Below are 13,173 nucleotides of genomic sequence, written 5' to 3'. Positions count from 1 at the left end.
TAAGTTAAACGTCTCCACACTTCAGAGGAATATAGCGACACACCTAACATGTGTTAGAATAGACTTGATTTAATCAAAAATCTTTTGCTGCCATCTCCTGGATATTTGTATGTGTGTTTACTTGTCAAAGTGAGTTGAACTGATTTTGTAAGTCACAGCCTACAATGCCCAGTGAGGGGCTGCGCTACTTGTCAATACAATATAAATGTCAATAAATCTGGCTGATGCGAATGCACTGTGGATTCTTAAGTTAACCAGAGCTCTACATCATTCAGGCCTACACATAATTATGAACCATCGAGGCACAACACATGATATGCCTCCAGCCTATCTTTCTCCACTCAATGCAAGAATTGATCATTTCACAAATTGCCTTTTTTCTGAGATGAAGCAAGTTTTGGTATTTTGCCTGAAAGTAGGAGACATGTTTGTTAATAGTTAAATAATCAATGACTACCTTTTTTGGTTTCTTGGTCCTACCCTCAAGCACATTCTTCTTCTAACAACCCACAGATTGGTAACAACTAAACCAGCAAACAGCATTTGATATTCAGGGAAATTTAGACGGGCTGACTTATTGTTCAATTGGGCATTATATAGTTATGTTATTTCATTTTTAACATTTACAGCCCACAAGCATACTAAGACCATAATACTCAGTGGTCGGCAGCCAATTGTAACTAATACCTCTTACATAGGATAGATCTGCTGCACAGGTTGTACATCATAAGTATTGTACATCTAAAAAGCAGACATCAAATGAACAGGCATGGAATAACAGAAGAGATCTGTTACACATTGCTGGGCAATTCAGAGGACTTTAATCTAGTCTACCACTGCAGGACCCAAATATCTAGAAGCAACAACTGGCTTCCATCTAACAATGACACTCAGATATATGATAATAGTAAAAATGTCGAATGCCAGCAGATCTTGGCACTTTTGTCTTTCTCCAACCATGCCAGCTCACGGCTTCAACTCTACACAAAATCTTACACTGGACAACCCAGTTCAGAAAAACCATCTAGGCAGACTGAAATAATAAGAAATACCATCAAGGGACCTGCAGAACTTTTCATAGCTGCCAGCGCACTGAAAACCATATAACTGTACATCTGTCTCTCACGCATCATCATTCGCAACACTACTACGTGCTGCATCTACAACATGATACCCACACCTCGGTGGTCCTTACTCTCGACATGGGAACACTTCCCCCATAGGATCACAAAACAATGACAACACCCTCCACCCCACACTCTAGATGGTGTAGCTTACAGTACATAAGGGTAATATCTTCAGTGCCCCACAAAGGAGTAGTGAGCACTATCTAAATGATGCAATACAATACTAGATTTAGGTTTAAGATGTACATTTTCCATGAAACTGCAATCAAAGTCGGCCAATGAAGGCGCCAATTAAAGCCTCCAAGCACACATTTTTACTTTGGTATACCTTATATCCCACCAGAAGGGTTATGTTCTTTAAGGTGATGGACATATCAATTAGTAAATCAAATAATATGTCTACTATATCTGGTGATTTAACTTGTGAAACTAACCCCTCTCACTAGACGGAATTGGAATAGAATATTACTATATATGTATCTGAAAATTGCTTAAGAAAAACACTCCTTTAGACTTAGAGTCAGTGCTTGTCAAATCATTGGTGAGGTTAAGTTAACCAAGGCTTATGAACAGACTTTTTTTGCTTTTTACCTCTAGGCCTTTTCCGTTTTTCTAAGCTCTTCATTTCTGGTATTGAGCGCCATCTGAGGCTCCAGTCTTCAAAACAAAAGAGTGTCATTCGAGCAAGCAAAAATAGCTTTGGGAATGCACTGGGTTAGTTGGGTGGGTCATTATTATTCTCCCTGGAGATGTCCACAACAAGCTCTTCTAGCCCCTCTTACTTGTGCTTTATCAACTAGGCCATCATTGTATTTGCTGGAAAGCTCAAAGTACTTAATGGTAGTCAGAGGTATCCATGTTCTCTCACTCATCCATCATTAAGGCTCCTTACATAACATTTATTGTTCCTTGTAGGCAAGTGGAATATTTTGTGGTACCTAAGTGGCCTTACGATGTATTATTATCACAATATCCCAAAGATGGTCCTTGGATTCACACTATCAATCAATCAATTGATAAAACACTAATACATTTTTAGCTCAGTCCTGGAAGACTGGCAATGAGCAGTCAGGCTTTACTAGAAGAACATGTGCTAAGCTCAGAGTACCAACATGGACGATAAGTAATAGACACGACTCAAGAGAAATCCAACACCAATTTATAAGAATAAAGTGTATTTTTATCTTAATTTAGACACTAAAATGAACAGGATATCATACATATACCCGAAGTTAAAGAATTTTGAAGCAACATTAAATCAGTGCAGTAAAATACATAAGCAAAATAGCATTGTGGTCAATGGCAAAATCCACTAGTGACAATCGGTCACTTGCAGGTCCAGGTACTTTGAACCCTTACAGGGATAAGGTCATGCAGGCCCCAAGACCTGGCCACAACAGTCAGATCAATGTTTCCTAGCCCATGGAGTCCAGGTGCAGGGCTGTTCTGGCTGTCCTTGGTGCTGAATGGGAGACATGGGTGGTGTTGTTTTTACTGCTTACACTGTGAGTGCAAGAAGCAAAATGCAAACACACAATAGGTATACAGTTGCAGACGTTGTGGTTATCCAAACCAAATAACCAAGAAAGCAGAAAAAAAGAGCACGTAACCAAAATCGTGAAGGACTGTTAGAGCCTAAAACACCTATTGAGACAACAGTTCCCTTAACTTGTGTGACAACATATAACCCTGTGTCTATCCAGGTAGCAAAGATAGTACAAAAACATTGGGCCATATTGAACACTGGCAATTTTGAATGGGAGAAGCCTCTATTTTCATACAGAAGAGGGAGGAGAATGAAGGACAGTCTGGTACATACAAGACCCCAACAACCACAAAACCAAGAAGAAAACACAATCAATAATGCCTAGGGATTTCCAAAGATAACAGGACATCACCCATGCGGCGATTGCAGCGTATGTCAGTTAATGCAATCCACCAAAACCCTCAGCCTAGAGGCAGTGAAAACCTGGGCGATACGCCGGCATACAAACTGTAATTCCATAAACGTCATATACTTCATAACTTGCCCATGTAGCTTAAGATATGTTGGTATGACAAGCCGCAAAGTCAAAACAAGAATCTGTGAAGACAGGAACAACATCCGTTGCAAGCGCAACATATCACGCATGACCAACAACTACCTTGAACAAAGTCACACTCCCAATGATATGCAGTAGGTAGTGATCGAGCAACTGGACCGGAATGTCAACAATATCCAACAAGAGTTCTTGGATAAAGAACAAAGATGGATATATTGAATGTCTACTAACATCCTGGGGCTTAATGAAAATATACCCTGGAACAGCCTTAACTGATGAACAAGAGGCTTCTCTGTCTCCATCATGAGTCCAGACATTGCAGATTGTACATATGAGACACAGTGACAAGATCTACTGCTTGTGTCATTTTCTCCTATTGGTTTTGCCTATAGGAAATCCTGAATCAAACATTGACCTTTAATATCTGACTTTGACAATAACCACAGCATGTGTCTTTATCTCCTATTGCTTTGCATTCTTGTTTACCTCTTTAGTCACCCCTGAATCAATGAGATTGTTTGATTCAATTAAACTTAGACCTTCTTTATGCAACCTTTGTTATGCAAGCGGTCAGTTTGCGCGTAAGAAACAGTATTACCCCGAGTATATCCCCACACTAACGCATGACTTCTGCAAAAGTTAAGCACAGTGTGAGGCAATAAGTAAGTCATAAGTCATAAGTCAAAAGCTTTTGTATAGCGTGCAGTTCACCAAAAGGTTTCAAGGCGCAGTTTATTATCTGCATCAAACGCATGTTTAGCACAATATATTTACCACCACTACTGGCGATATTCATGGAATGAGCAAAATGAGCATAATGCACCACATATCAACCACCAGTACTAGCGATATTTATGGAATGAGCAAAATGCCTTCCTAACTATTGTATTGTATTATGTTGTGTTCCTTTACAGGTACTCTACATTTTGAGAGGACCCACACACGGTCAGTCCTCCACGCATATATAACACTCCTTAGCGCAAGTGTTAAAAATGCTTTTCACGTGGTAGCTATGTTTACCACTCACTTTTTCACATCACCCACCTTGTTTTGTTTTGAGAGGTCCTGAAGAAAGCCCTATTATTTTTTCCAAAGGGCTGAAACATGTCGACCACCTGAGGATAATAAACAGCTACACATAGCATTTGTAGTCCATTATCCACTATCCTGTCTTTTAGCCATACCCCAGATCACCAGGAATAAAGTAACGGGTAGAAATCTGGAGGAATTTCTACATTTTTTCACCCACTTCATCACATTCCCTTACACCTCAAACCTGCTCCACTGTAAACAGGTGTCATAGCACAGCTGGGTAGCATTCAGCTACCCAGCTGGGACCCGATGATGAAGCATGACACCAACCAGGTTGGTGTGTGAGGGTTTTCTTACCAAACCTTTGAGGTGCCAGACACTCTAGTGTCAGACAGTCATTTACCTTGGCCGTCTTCTTTGGTTACAAAATACTTACAGGGACAAGGACGGCCGTCCTACAGTCCTAGCTCTCTACTTTTTGGTTTTGAAAAATCCACTAGTGACAATTGGTCACTTGCAGGTCCAGGTACTTGGAACCCTTACAGGGATAAGGTCATGGAGGCCCCAAAACCTGGCCACAACAGTCGGATCAATGTTTCCTAGCCCATGGAGTCCGGGTGCAGGGTTGTTCTAGCTGTCCTTGGTGCTGAATGGGAGACATGGGTGGTGCTGTTTTTACTGCTTAAACTGTGAGTGCAAGAAGCAAAATGCAAACACACAACAGGTACACAGTTGCAGACATTGGATGATGGTTGCCCAGTATTCTCTGTAGTTGGAACTTCAAGTGCGTTTGTCGGTTACTGGACTGGTGACCAACAAGCCTTGGCAGCGGTAAGCACAACGAAAAGCTATGGGAACTTCACTGTGTCCGGGGTAGTAACAAAACAGCTTGAGACTTCCGGGCAGGCGAGACTACAACTCCCACAATACACACAACCACCTGGACTTGGGCGATTCCTAAGAGGGTGAGTATTTTTCCTGCCACAAGGGGAGACTGAGAGTGCTTCTTGCTCCACAAGGGCCCCTCATTTTGGGGGTGTCAAGTTTTGGGCAAGGGCAAAGGTCGTTCACTCAGTTCCAAGTCTGTTCCCTCAGGGAGAAAGTATCCCTTTTTTGATTTATGCTGGCGGTCAAAGTCCTAATGTTGGCGACACAGGTCTCCATTTGGTCCTTCTTTGAAGGAAGTTGTTCAGATCTGATGCTGTTCAGATCTGAGGTTGTGGTGTAAAGAGCATCCCTTAAATCTTAGATTTAAGGGTACGGGAGCTAGTAGGCAATGGGCAGCTAGTCCCAGCAGATAGTTCGCCCCTGAAGTGACCAAATCCGGTGGTGTAGGTCACCTTTTCTATCCATAATACACTATTTCTACCCTCCTAAAGATGGCAGAATTTAATTGTAGGTGTACAGACCAGGCTGTCCACTCTGGAGATGTAGCCAGCCTTCCTAAATATGTACACCTCCTGCATAACTACTTTCCCGCTTTGCATGGGTGCTAGCCCACCTGGGGAAAGGGGAGGGCTGTTTCTTCCTCGAGGGAATAGCACAGATGCATATTAGAGGTGGTGTAGCCATTGAAGATCACCGCTCTGATGTGCCAATTCGCTAGCAATCTGGGGAGGAGGGAGGTGTGAACTCCTTCCTGCCAAGCCTTTGTCTCTGACTCCTAGAAGTGATCATACTGCCTGGCAAGAGTCAGAATCCTATCTTGGAGGCAGCAAGCATGTGAAAGAGCAAGCTGGCCAGCAAGAGCACAGTAAAGCTGGGGGTAACATCTAAGGAGCCCTCCGGGTGCATGCAATGTCACCCAGGGCATGAGAATTATGTCAGGGTGAGAAGGCAAGTAGTTTGACACCAAACATGACTTATTTAGTGGTACCATAATGGAGCTTCCAATCTCGAGGGTGCCCGGATCGAAAACACATACAGTAGTTTTGAATGAGGAACACCACTATAGGGACACACTTTAATATGATGCACCCTTCCTCCTGGGCTGAGCAGGCCTCAATTACGGGTATGTTACATACATTAAAGGGTGTGTAGGTGACTGTGCCGCACATGGTGAGGGCACAGTCAAGTTCGAGCAGTTTGCACTGCTCCTGCAGTCTGCAAAGGCAGGCCTGCTGCCAGTAGATTGTATGGGTCGTCCAGGGTGGCCCAAACTTGTTCTGCATCCCTGGCGGCCCTTTTACCACCAATGGCCTGGGTACCCCTGGTATCATATATGAAGGACTTATAAGGGGGTTAAGCTTTTGCCAATTTGGAATTACCAAGTCGAATGTAACAGTTTTAGGAGAGAGCATGTGCAGTTGGGTCGGGGAAGCACACTCCAGTACACTATCAGAGTCATAACTTTCAGCATTTGGAGTAAAAGGTGGGGGGTGACCACTTAAAAAGGAGGACTTCCCTGCAGTGCTTTTATGCAAGACTGTGTGTTACCAGAACAAAAATAATTACTCGCAATACGATGTGCACCTTCTGAAGAATGCGTTTTTGCACCGGTTTTTAAATGGTTGTTATGGAATTCGTGGGCTCCGTTTAGAAACTTGTTGCATGCGTTTTTTACATGTCTTGCACTTGTGGCTAATGTTTTATTGAAATTGTTTTATTCTGAATATTAAGTTTTGCATTTTTAATTTGTTGTAATGTCATTGTACTTTAGTGGATATGGCTCTATCCGAATAAAGTAATTTTGAATTTGAATTGAATTGAAAAATAATTACAGAAACATACTATATGCGACATTGGCAATCCTCAAATGCTGTATCAATGGAAAACCAAATTATGCAGCAAGATTGAGTAAATTATAGTCGTAATATGTTTCCATTATATCATGCATTTTTTTCTGTAAATACTCTGAATTTTTTTATCAGGAGATAATTAAAATCAGTTCTTAAACTATATGAATTTTATCAGAATAAGCAGACTCTATATTTTTGTCAGAATGCTTCTGTTAAAAATTGGGTCTCAAGTTGGCAGTGGTTTGCACCCTGTCCAAGTAGGGACCCTCACTCTAGTCAGAATAAGGGAGTCACATCGCTAAGATAACCGCAGTTCACCAACTTGGTAGCTTGGCATGAGCAGTCAGGCTTATCTCTGAGGCAATCTGTTGAGCATTGATACATAAATACACAGTAACACAGTCAAAACACTCTAAAATTAGTCCACGCCAGTTTAGAAAAATAGTCACTCTTTGTCTGAATAAAACAAGACCAAAACGACAAAAATTCAAATTACATAAGTCACGACATCACTTTTCAAAGGTTAAAAATGTTCAGACCATAGAAATCAATAGATGCATTTCTTTTAGCACAAAGTACCTTGGATGCTTCAACATTCAATGACGAAACAGACGCAGGGGAGGTAAAGTGTCAGAAAAGCAAAGCAATGCGTCAGTTCCTTACTCCTAAGGGCAGTGATGCGTCGGTTCCTTACTACCAGGGGAGGTAATGTGTCATTTCCTTACTGCTAGGCAGGGGAGGTGATGCGTTGGCTCCTTACTGTTCAGGGAGGTGATGAGTCGGTTCCTTACTGGAAGAGGAGGTGATGTGTTGATTTCCAGACACGCGGCCTCTGTTCCTTACTGCGGGCCGACACCGATAAAGAGACGGCATCAAGGAACGATTCGTCAAAAATCCAGATGCGCTGCGTTGATGCAATGTGGGCGATGCAGGCTCTGCATCGATTTCAAAGTTGCGGAGCAGGCGAAGCGTCAATTCTTCAGGCGGGAAGCAGGGGCTGTGTTGAGTCAGAGCGGGTGCCACGAACGTCGGTGACATAGTGATCGGGACTCAGGCTGTAGTGATTCTTTAGCTGCACAGTGGTGCTGCATCAAGAAAATGGGCGCTAAGAATCGATGCATGGATTTTCTCACCCGGTTACACTTCCAAGGGCCCAGAACTGGATTTGGCACCACTTGGCAAGTCAGGGCTCTACGCAGAAGAGCCCAGGCACTGGTAGGTGAAGTCTTTGATGGCCATGAGACTTCTTAACAGGAGGCAAGCACACACAAGCCCTTGGAGAATCTTGGAAGAAGGATACAAAGAGCAAAGTTCAGTGCTTTCACTCCCAGGACAGAAGCAGAAATCAGCATGCCAGCACAAACAAAAGCAACAGGCAGAGAAGCAGTCCCTCCTGCAGCATCCAGCTCCTGGCAGAATGTCCTTAGTCCAGAATTATTCTGATTTTGAGGTATCAGATGTCCAATACTTATACCCCTTACTGCCTTTGAAGTAGGCAAACTTCAAAGGAAAGTCTTTGTAGTACACAAGACCCCGCCTTTCCCTGACCTGGATCCAGACACACTACAGGTAGGTGGAGACAGCTTTGTGTGATGACAGCCACAGTAATATTCAGGTGTCAGTGACAAATCCTCCCACCACTCTTGCTCAGGGAGGCCCATCAGCCTGGTGATGGCTGATCACGATATACAAGGTACACCTCAGCTCCCTTTATGCGACTATCTAGAGTGAATGCAAAAGAGCCCAACTGTCAGCCAACCCAGACATGGATTCTACTGAGAGGCAGAGGCACAGAATGGTTAAGCAAGAAAATGCCCACTTTCTAAAAGTGGCATTTTCAAACACGCTATTTAAAAAACAACTTCACAATAATATGCATTTTTAAATTGTGAGTTCAGAGACCCCAAACTCCAAATCTCTCTATCTGCTACCAATGGGAAATTGAACTTAAATTGCACTTAAAAGATATTTCAAGGCAATCCCTTTGTCACCCTATTGGAGAGATAGTCCTTGAAACCGTGAGAACAACATTTGCAGTATTTCACTATTAGGACATGTAAAACAGGACAGTATAAGTCCTACCTTGCAAATACACTGCACTATGTCCATGAAGCTACCTTGGCCTACCTTAAGGGTAACTTACATGCAGTATAAGGGACAGTGGCGTAGCTAGCCACTTTGCCGCCCGTGACGGTCCCTGCCTTTGCCGCCCGTGGAGGCCGTAAGAGTAAGGGTCACTGCCCCCAAAACTTGTGCCGCCTGGGAGACATGTTTGCAAAGCTACTCTTGTGGGTGGCACATTCAGTATTGCATGCCCTCTAGTAGCATTTGATTTACAGACCCTGGGCACACCTGCTGCACTTTACTGGGCACTTACTAGTACATAAAATATGCCAATCATGGTTAAACCAATCACCGATACAATTTACGCAGGGAGCACTTGCACTTTAGCACTGGTCAGCAGTGGTAAAGTGCCCAGAACCCTAAAATCAGCAAAAACGAAGTCAGAAAAATACAAGAGGCAGCAAAAAGGTTTGGGGATAACCCTGCAAAAATGGCTAGGTCCAACAGCTTCCAAATAAACTTGTATGTTATCATGTTGGAAATGTTTTGGAATTGGCCTTAAATAAACAAAACTTGATAAATATCTGAATCTCCTTCTTATTGTTTAGCTGTATTAATATATTTTATTTTTATAATTATATTCATTGTGACTGAAGCTTTTATGATTGCTTTTAATCATTGAATAAAGCTTATGATGATGATGAATTGTACTATATTTTGAATTTCAAATTGCAATTTTCATTTTAATATTATTATTCATAATAGTAAGTTAAATTTTAGTAGTGGGTTGTTGGGTGTGTAGGGGTATAGGATTGAAGTTAATTAACTTATAAATATTTACAAGAATTGTAACTAGTTTTAATTGTTAATTATTTAATTGACGGTTGATTGTTCAAATAATTTATAATGATTTCTTTAAGTTGTAATTTAGTTGCAGGTTGCTGGTTTTGTTGGGGAATAGGATGGGAAGTTTAATAAAATAAAATCCATTTTATTTTAATTTAACATATTAGGAATTGTGTGATTGTTGTACTGTTGTATTTCTTTTATTATCTTAGATTTTGTTTATATGATCATTAAACATATATTTTTTATTCTGCTTTTAGGTGAGAAGGTTGGGAAGAAAATATATAAGGTTTTTTATTTGAATTTGTATGTGATTTATTAATTGGTAATTAATTATGCAGAATGTTTTTAGATTTGTGTATTTGATCAAGAGAGGCTAGGTAATTGGATAGATCAATATGACACCATTGTCAGCATTTTTCTGTTATTATCTAGAGTGCCAATATTAGTTTATGTCAACAACAGTTGCCAATATTCAAGATTTATCAAAAAGCATTTGATAATGCTTCTTTTCATAGTTAGTTTGGAGTTCACTAACTCAGGCAGCGCACCCACTGAAGAGTCACCAACTATGATTGTCCTATTACTTACCGGTAATCTTCATTACTCCTGATTCTGTTGTCCTCGTCCCCTTCATTCTAACCAGTGAGACAATCCTATCTCACCAACAGAAAAAAAGAAAAAAGGAATACTGTTACTACCCCTCCTCCTCCCCCTGGGAGTACATAACCGTACCAATCCCAGGATTCCACCTGAACTGCCAAGCCTGAGATGAAGGTCGGCAAGCCCGGGATCGAGGGGAGGATGTAATGAAGGGGATGAGGACAACAGGACCAGGAGTAATGAAGATTACTGGTAATTAATAGGACATTACCCCCACATCCCTCCAGTCCTCATCCCCTTCATTCTAACAGGTGAGATTACCCAAGTAGCAACCAGCCATCATCCAGCAACAAACCACCAGGACACAGGACAAACAGCAAAACCCAGTGATTTATTGAAACACGTAACAAAAGGTAGATCAGAAGCACACAGCCTGAAGAACCCCCAAACCAAAATTAGCATCATCCCCAGAACATTCTGAATGCAATAATGCCTCACAAAGGTATTTGAAGATGCCCAGGTGGCTGCCCTACATATCTTAGATAGGGAAACCCCACAGACCTCAGGCCAAGAGGCAGCCATCTCACGAGTAGAGCGCCCCTGCACATCAGCCGGATGAGGGGAGCCAGAAAGGGAGTAGGTCAACATGATGACTTGCTACATCCAGCTACCAAAGGAAGAAGAAGAAGCCCGCCCCCTACGAGAGGAAACCCCAAAAGACACAAACAGGGAGTCAGACTTCCAAAAAGGATGTGTGTGATCCAAATAGATCCGCAAGGCCCGGCAAACATCCAGCAAAGCCCAAGGAAGATCATCATCCGCCACCTGATCCGAGCATAAAACAGGCAGTACCAACTCCTGGGAGACTGACCTTTGGGAACAAAGGAAGAATCTAACCAAAAGACCACCCCATCAGCAGAAAAAGACAAAAGGTTCACAAGCCATCAAAGCCCGCAGCACACCAAGGCGCCTGGCCGAAGTAATGGCCACCAAAAAGACCACTTTGAAAGTAACAAATTCCATATCAACCTGTGACAAAGGCTCAAAAGGAGAAGCCACCAAAGCTAGTAACACCAAAGGGAGGTCCCAAAGAGGAAAAGAAGGCCACACCACAGGATGGGACAAGAAAAAACTATGCAGCAACCGAGAAACCAAGTTGTCCACATCAGACAAATTCCCTCAAGGTGAACGCAATGCCCTGATAGCGTCCCACTGAGCACGCAAAGTGGAGACAGGCAACCCCTTCTCAAACCCCTCCCAGAAGAACTGCAGGATATCAGGCAGGGGGTTAATCAGATGGACAATGCCAGATCCTGACACCAACGCTGGAAATGATCCCAATGTCCACCATAGGACTTTAGAGTAGAAGGCTTCCTGGACTGCTGAATAGCCAAAGCTAAATGCTCAGGGAGACCCTGGCTCCTCTACCCCTGCCTCGCAACCTCCAGACCGACAGCCGAAGCCGCTGGAGGGACAACATCGGGGACGGCCACTGGGGAGATGGAAAGAACGGGAACAACCAAGGACACTGAACTGCCAACAATGAAGAGTGGGAAACCAAGATCGCTGGGTCCAAAAGGGCACCACCACCTCCCGATCCTCCATTACAAGGCGAGACAGAAATCTGGGGATCAGAGCAAGGAGTGGAAAGGCATACAACATGGGAGAAGGCCAAGGGATGGTTAGAGCATCCACCCCCCAAGCCCCCACCTGATGGACCTGGGAGCAGAAACAAGGAAGCTGACCATTGCGCTGGGAAGCAAAGAGGTTGAGAAAGGGAAAACCAAACCTCTCGCACACCAGACGAAAAGCCACTGGAGTCAGAGACAACTCTTGGGAGGCAGGGAAATAACGACTGAGGACGTCAGCCACCCCATCGTTCACCCCCCCCCCAGATATGCACAGAGACAACAGGGTACCCTCCTCCCAACAAAATAACGGGAACACCACTGCATTCAGGGACTTGGACCGTATACCCCCTGGCGATTCAGGTAGGCCACCATCTCCATGTTGTCCAAACAAGCCATCACATTGTGATTTAACCACTGATCCTGCAACCCCATGACAGCCACTGGGTCAGGACCACAGCAAAATCGAAATTGCCATGCCGCCATATGCCAGGCAACCCGTGAGGTGCAGCGCAGACCCCTCAATTAGGAACTTCTTCCAAAGACGATGACCCTTACCATGAGGCGCCAGCATGACGCCCTCAAACTAGGCAGGGAGGGAGTCAGGAAAATCAGCAATGTTCCCGCCGCCCAGCAGCAGAAACAGTAAGAATGCAGGAGCCTCCTTGGCTCCGGCTCGTCCTAAATTGTTGGTAGACAAAAAAAAGAACAGGAGGAATGCTGGTATTCGTACATTTATGTACTCCCAGGGAGAGAAGGGGGGGGGGTAGTACCAGTATTCCTTCGTTCTTTTTTCTGTTGGCGAGATAGGATTATCTCACTTGTAAGAATGAAAGGGACGAGGACAGGAGAGACCTGGGGGTAATGAGATGCTCACTTGCTAGTTGATGACTGAGAGCAGGAGAGTGTTTAAGAGGTAGTCAGTAAATGAGGGCTACCGTACTATTCACCCACCTCACTCAATCACAGTAGTCATCTATCGTGTCTAAAAGGGATCAGTCCTCCTCTGAAGCATGATTGCACAAACTTGCTTGGAATTCTAAAATTTAAAATACCTTTTTTGGGGGTGGTCTGGTGGTTAAATAGTGGGAAG

The sequence above is a fragment of the Lissotriton helveticus genome, chromosome 12 (assembly GCF_964261635.1).
Source record: "Lissotriton helveticus chromosome 12, aLisHel1.1, whole genome shotgun sequence".
NCBI lineage: Eukaryota > Metazoa > Chordata > Amphibia > Caudata > Salamandridae > Lissotriton > Lissotriton helveticus.
The sequence above is the reverse complement of the archived record's forward strand: the minus strand, read 5'-3'. Positions refer to the sequence as shown.